The following is a 6,570-nucleotide window of genomic DNA, read 5'->3' as shown; positions in this document are numbered from 1 at the left end:
GAAATTAACAGTAAACGTACAAAATGTATCATCACTAGTTATCAAATAAGTGCTTAATAAAGCAATGGTGTAGTATTTATTTATAAATCAGCAAAAAATAATAATTTATCAGTTATTGTCAAGTATAGAGGGAAATGAGCCTTCTGACAAATAAGTGGTGGGAAGATAAATTTATAAATTTATATTTTAGGCAATCTTTTTGTGTCTTAGAATTTTTGCATACATTTTGATCCGGCAACTCTACTTCCAGGAATTTCTCATAAAGAAATAATCATGACTGTGCACGAAGATATAGCTACAATGATTAACATTATAGTACTGCCAGTAATGGTGAATTATTGAAAATAATCTAAATTTCCAACAATAGGAGATGCATTAAATAGATTATGGTATAGCTATATGGTGGGATGATATATACCCATTAAGATAATATAAAAGAAAAAAATAATAAAAGAAAATGTTTAAAATATGTAAAAGGGATTTTTAAATTTATATTTTTTAAAATTCCATTTTATTTTAACATATCCATACACATCAAAATGAGAGAGAGACTGGAATTGTGTACACCAAAATGTTGAAGTCTAAATGACAGAATCACAGCTTTTAATTTCTTAATTTTTCTTTCTTGCGTTTTCTAAAAATTCTAAAATTAATATTAAGCAAATATTTTAGAAGCTATCTTAATACTTTTCCCTGAAGTCCCTCTCATAGTTGCAATTTCAAATTTAAATTGCAGATATGACAGAATTTTGAATACAGGATAATAATCTGGTTCACCTCTAATTTGCAAGATTTTACACATGTTCAAATATTATACACACAGAGGTATGAAAAGATCAAAGAATCTCAAAGATGTCAGTGTGAAAACATACATCTTTGTGCAGATTTGAACTTCTATATTTATAAAAATTACAAAAAAAAGACTACAGATAAGAGATGACAGAACTTTTAAAGCTAGCGCCTTGTCAATTTTTCTTTTTTTCTGTATAAATATTAGCTGAATAAGCAAGCTGCTCAGTAAGGCCTCCGACCAGGGGAAATTCCATAATTTGAAAATTGCATAGTTGCAATCTTCCCAGAAATTACCATTGTTCTCATTGTAATTTGCTCAAAAAAAAAAAATCTAAAAACAAGAACTGTTTTCTGTTCCCAAGGTAAATAAACTAACTGCCTCTGAGTGGAATCTGAATGAGAGTGAAGAGCAAACTGCATCTATAAAACTAGAAACAGAAAAAAGTCTGAAATCAGGAAAAAAAAATACCTGAAGATGGAAAGTATAAACATCAAATTTTACAAACATCTCATTTCTCTGCATTTTTCCTATGTTCCTTGCCTACCCTGCCCCACCCTCACTGCATTTCTTCTGGAAGCCACCAAAGGTAGGGGAGCCTCTTGTCAGGTACCCGTCACTGCTTGCATGGGAGGAGGAAGGGATTTAAAGCCACCTGGTTGGCACAGCTCCTTTGAGTTATGGCTGAATGTCTGTCACGAGAGGCAGCTGCTTCATCAAATACCTGTGCACAGAGTTTTCTAAAGCAGGTGGTTTGGCTTTATGCAATGTGGCCTCTGCCCTCTCTTGCATATCTCAAGACTGCAGTGTACCCCGTCAGTCAACCTATCTCAGCCAGGGCAGGAAGAGGACATGGGGCATGATTTGAGGAAGTACCATTCACAGCGTCCCCATGAATCGATTTTACCAAGTATAGGCGCAGTCTCAGGGGAAGGCATTTTCTTACCTTTGTTTGTTGTCTCTGAGTTTGTGTCTGTATGAATGGGATGCTTCCACTCCAGGGCAGTCGGTTTATTTACCTCGGGAACAGTTTAAGATGACTCCAGGAGATCCATCAGAAATTATTAAAGCAGTAGGTGCTGGAGGGACATCCCAGATCTACTTTGGGCCTAATGCCAGGATCCCGGAATTTGAGGTCTAAAATCTGTCCCACTGTACTGTGATTCTACAGACAGATGGAAAGTGGCATGAACAAATCAACAGGCCTGGGTCCTAGAGGTTGAGAAGAGAATAAATGATCTTCCCTTCATTAAATCCTTATCACCCCATAACATCATAGCATAACCTTAACTCATTTTGCATTTCCCATTTCTCTCCTCGCGACGAGGGACTTCAAATGGGCATTGAACATCACCACTAGACACATAGGAGGGTTTGTACATGTTCTACACAAAGTAGAGGGAAGGGACCTTTCTGAGGCTGGAGTCAGCTTACCCTGCTCCATCAGTGTCAAAGAGAAAGCCAAACAGACTCGCAAAAAGTTGGCTTCTGCCAAAGGTTTCCTCAGGAGTGCAGACAGACAAGCAGCAAGGCTCCTGGATCTGAGAACTGCCCTTTTCCACCAATGTCAAACACGTTTCACAGCTGACCTGCCAAGAATGTGGATCCTGCTTCAAGATACACAGTCTGAGACAGCACACAGCAGCCAAAAGAGGGAATCTCCATTTAGCCTGAATTCTAGTCTAGCCCTACAGATGGACACTGTGTATATGGACTGGCAAGTATCCCAGCCCTTGGCTGTGCTCTAAAAGTTCAAGATTACTGCACAAGTAGATTGAAGAGATAAAGCAACTCCTCCAAATATGCCTTTGTTTTCCCTAGGGATTTGTAAAGCGCAGTTGATGGAGATTTGCAGGGTCAAACCTTTATAAGCGGTTTGACTAGGACAGGTCTCGCTGCAATTATATCTCCACAACAGAGCCCAGAGGCACCCATGCTATGGAACTCTCCCTGGATTTAGAGTGTTTTACCTCTACCACATTGATCATCGCCTTTTCTCTATGTGTATGGCCTACAGGGTCTGTCAGGTCAAAACCAAGGGCAGTGTGGCGTTACGAGACAGCACTATACCAGGAGTAAAGAAATCTGGGTGCAAGTCCTAATTTCACCACTGATTTTCTCTGTGGCCTTAGAACATCCATTTGCCCTTACTTAACCTTAGTTCTCATATCCTTAAAATGAGGAGAAAGGAAGGGCATGGATGAAGTTAGAAACCATCATTATCAGCAAACTAACACAAGAACAGAAAACAAACACGGCATGTTCTCACTTACAAGTGGGAGTTGAACGATGAGAACACATGGACACAGGGAGGGGAACATCACACACCGGGGCCTGTCGGGGGATGGGGGGCAAGGGGGAGGGAGAGCATTAGGACAAATACCTAATGTACACAGGGCTTAAAACCCAGATGACGGGTTGATAGGTGCAGCAAACCACCATGGCACATGTATACCTGTGTAACAAACCTGCAGTTTCTGGACATGTATTCCAGAACTTAAAGTAAAATTGTAAAAAAAAAAAAAAAAGAGGAATCCTTTTTTACAAAATGAGGATAAAGGAAGATAGCTTTGAACTAGAGGTCCTACACACACTTGACATTCTATGTTTGTTTTTTCCTGCCCAAATACCCCAAAATACCTGATCCTACCGGTATAGTGGTGAAAACAGCTGTAAATCTCAAGCTGGGCAGAAGCCCTTTGCAGGAGGCATAACCAAATCTTGTGTAGCTATTAGGAGAAAAGGTCTGAGAAGTAGCACTGGAGGTTGGACAATAGTCCTCTATCTCTCCCAGAGTTCCATGTTGCCTCTATACTTCCAAACTAGAATATCTACCAAAAAGAGCTTCTAAGAGAAGTAAGCATAAGCCTAGGTTTCTATGTTAATGGCCCACCATCACCTAGAATTGCCCGAAGTACCCAAGAATCTGCCCCTGGGCTCCAGTGTTATTTGCTCTAGCAAACCTCACTGTTGCAACACATACACCTTACTAATTCCCATTTCTGCATTAGACTTATAAATCTGGAAGGTCCTACCACTTCCTCGACAAATTAAACAACATAAATAGCATGCCTGCTCATGAAAAGAAAATGTACATCTGTATTAGAAATCCAGAAAAAAGATACCAAATATACATACAAGAATAAAATATGCTAGGCAAAACACCATCTATTACATTTCAAAATCACAATGAAATTGATCATATTGTTTAATTACCAAAAACTCTGACATTTAGAAGATGTAGAAGACCTTTATAGATATGACATTACAAGTTTGCTTTTTGTTTTTTTGTTTTTTTTTTTAAGAGACAGAGTCTCGCTATGTCACCCAGGCTAGAGTGCAGTGGCATGATCACAGCTCACTGCACCCTTAATTCCTGGGCTGAAGCAATCCTCCTGCTCCAGCCTCCCAAAGCCCTGGGATTATAGGCTTGAGCCATCACACCCAGAAGAAATCATGAAAGTTCTTTTAAAAGGTTTTTAAAATTTTACCTCCAAAACGACTTTAGGCCCAGATGGTGGTATAAGTGAACTATTTGGAATTTTCATGCAAACAAACAAACAAACAAAAATGTCTAAGTCATTCTAAAGAATGGAACTAGAAATCACAAATCACCTAGTGGCTCAATTGCAATGAATAGAGAAGAAAAGACAAAAAAGTAACTTTATAATGGAGAGGCCTCCCCAGCATTACCTCAACTAAGTGACCAAGGTTCCCTCTGACACGATGTGATGAGAAGGGCGCTTCCCATCTATGGCTGTGTTCCCAAATATCCATAACCCCGATCAAATTAGGAGAAAAAAATGCAACAGACAAACTCCGACTGGGGGACAGTCTACGGGATGCCCAGCCAGTACTCTTCAAAACTCTCAAGGTCATTAAAAAAAAAAAAAAAAAAAAGTACTGAGAAACTCACACACCACAGAAGCCTGGGAAGACACGAAAACTTAATATCATGTGGTATCCTGAACTGGATCCTGGAATAGAAAGAAAACATTAATAGAAAAAAACGTTGAAATCCAAATAAAGTCTGGAGTTAATTTAATAATAATGGAGCCATTACTGTTCTTCAGTTTTAACAAATGTACCACAGAAACATACGAAACTGGGTGAGGGGTATCCAGGAATTCTTTCAACTATCTTTACAATTTCTATGTAAATCTAAAATTTTTTCAAAATTAAAACTATAAGTAAAAAGTTAAAGGGGAAAATGTTCATGATAATCTCAATAGATACAGGGGAGATGGAAGGCAAAAAAATAAAATAAAATTTACAGTCTGTGGCCTAGATGCTTATAGAATCTGTGGGGTGTGACTATGCCCTAAGAAACTCCCATCTATAACTTCAGGGGAAGCTGATAAGCCGGAGGAATGGAGCTCCATGTAAGGTTAAGAAGATAAAAGTAGCATTTGAGTTTCCCCTGTGAAAGAATGAAATCTTCAGGAAATCAGACCAAAATCAGGTTCCAATTTAGGGACCCAATGCCTAACTACTTCTAGAGAGTGTTCCCTTTTATCTTTTTCTTCCTCTAAATTTTCATCAAGGCAAATCCTAAAACCATTCTATGAAAAGTTCAGGATTTCTGGTACCCTCACATCAAAACCAGTCTCTTCTTTAAACTACCTCAATAAAACATGCCCAATTTCAGGACTCCTCCCCTGACCCCAGGTGCACCTCTGATACAATCATCTGGATATAATCTCCAGCCTGTCCTCTCCCTTGCAAATACCTGGCAGCAGAGGCTCTCTTTAACATTGAGAGGTGAAGCCGGCTGGACTTCTGGCTCGGGTGGGGTCTTGGAGAACTTTTCTGTGTAGCTAATAAACGCACCAACCAGCCCCCTACGTCTAGCTAATCCGGTCGGGACTTGGAGAACTTTTCCGTCTAGCTAAAGGGTTGTAAATGCACCAATCAGAGCTCAGTTTGTAAACGCACCAATCAGCACTCTGAGTGTAGCTAAAGCTTTCTAAATGCACCAATCAGCACTCTGTAAAAATAGACCAACTAGCACTCTGTAAAATGGACCAATCAGCTCTCTGTAAAGTGGACCAGTCAGCAGGATGTGGGTGGGCCAAATAAGGGAATAAAAGTAGGCCGCCTGAGCCAGCAGCTGCCTTTCAATGTTGTGGCAGCTTTGTTCTCTCGTTTTTCACAATAAATCTTGCTGCTGCTCACTTTTTTTTTTTTTTTTTTTTTTTTTTTGAGACTGAGTCTCGCTCTGTCCCCCAGGCTGGAGTGTAGTGGCGCGATCTCGGCTCACTGCAAGCTCCGCCTCCCGGGTTCACGCCATTCTCCTGCCTCAGCCTCCTGAGGAGCTGGGACTACAGGCGCCCGCCACAATGCCCGGCTAATTGTTTTGTATTTTTAGTAGCCACGGGGTTTTACCATGTTAGCCGGGATGGTCTCTATCTCCTGGCCTTGTGATCCGCCCACCTCGGCCTCCCAAAGTGCTGGGATTACAGGCATGAGCCACCGCGCCCGCCGCTGCTGCTCACTCTTTGGGTCCGCGCGGCGTTTATGAGCTGTAACACTCACCGAGGTCTGCAGCTTCACTCCGGAAGTCAGCGAGACCGCGGACCCACCAGGAGGAAGGAACAACTCCGAACTCACCGCCTTTAAGAGCTGTAACACTCATCGCGAAGGTCTGCAGCTTCATTCGCGAAGTCAGCGAGACCGCGAACCCACCAGAAGGAAGAAACTCTGGACACGTCCAAACATCAGAAGGAACAAACTCTGGACACACCATCTTTAAGAGCTGTAACACTCACGGCGAGGGTCCG

At 41.0% G+C, this 6,570-nt stretch overlaps 1 long non-coding RNA gene across 1 annotated transcript; it reads right to left on the bottom strand.

Annotated features, from left to right (window-relative positions):
* Positions 1–551: 551 nt before the first annotated feature.
* LOC108582581 lies at positions 552–5,697 on the bottom strand. Its single transcript, XR_002517981.2, has 3 exons — positions 5,520–5,697; positions 4,707–4,767; positions 552–2,002 (listed from the first exon to the last, which is right to left on the bottom strand). It is a non-coding gene; the product is annotated as an uncharacterized LOC108582581 (long non-coding RNA).
* Between the last annotated feature and the right edge of the window lie 873 nt (positions 5,698–6,570).

The sequence above is a fragment of the Papio anubis genome, chromosome 17 (assembly GCF_008728515.1).
Source record: "Papio anubis isolate 15944 chromosome 17, Panubis1.0, whole genome shotgun sequence".
In the NCBI taxonomy this organism is placed as follows: domain Eukaryota; kingdom Metazoa; phylum Chordata; class Mammalia; order Primates; family Cercopithecidae; genus Papio; species Papio anubis.
Note: the sequence above shows the minus strand (reverse complement) of the source record. Positions and strands in the feature narration are given on the sequence as shown.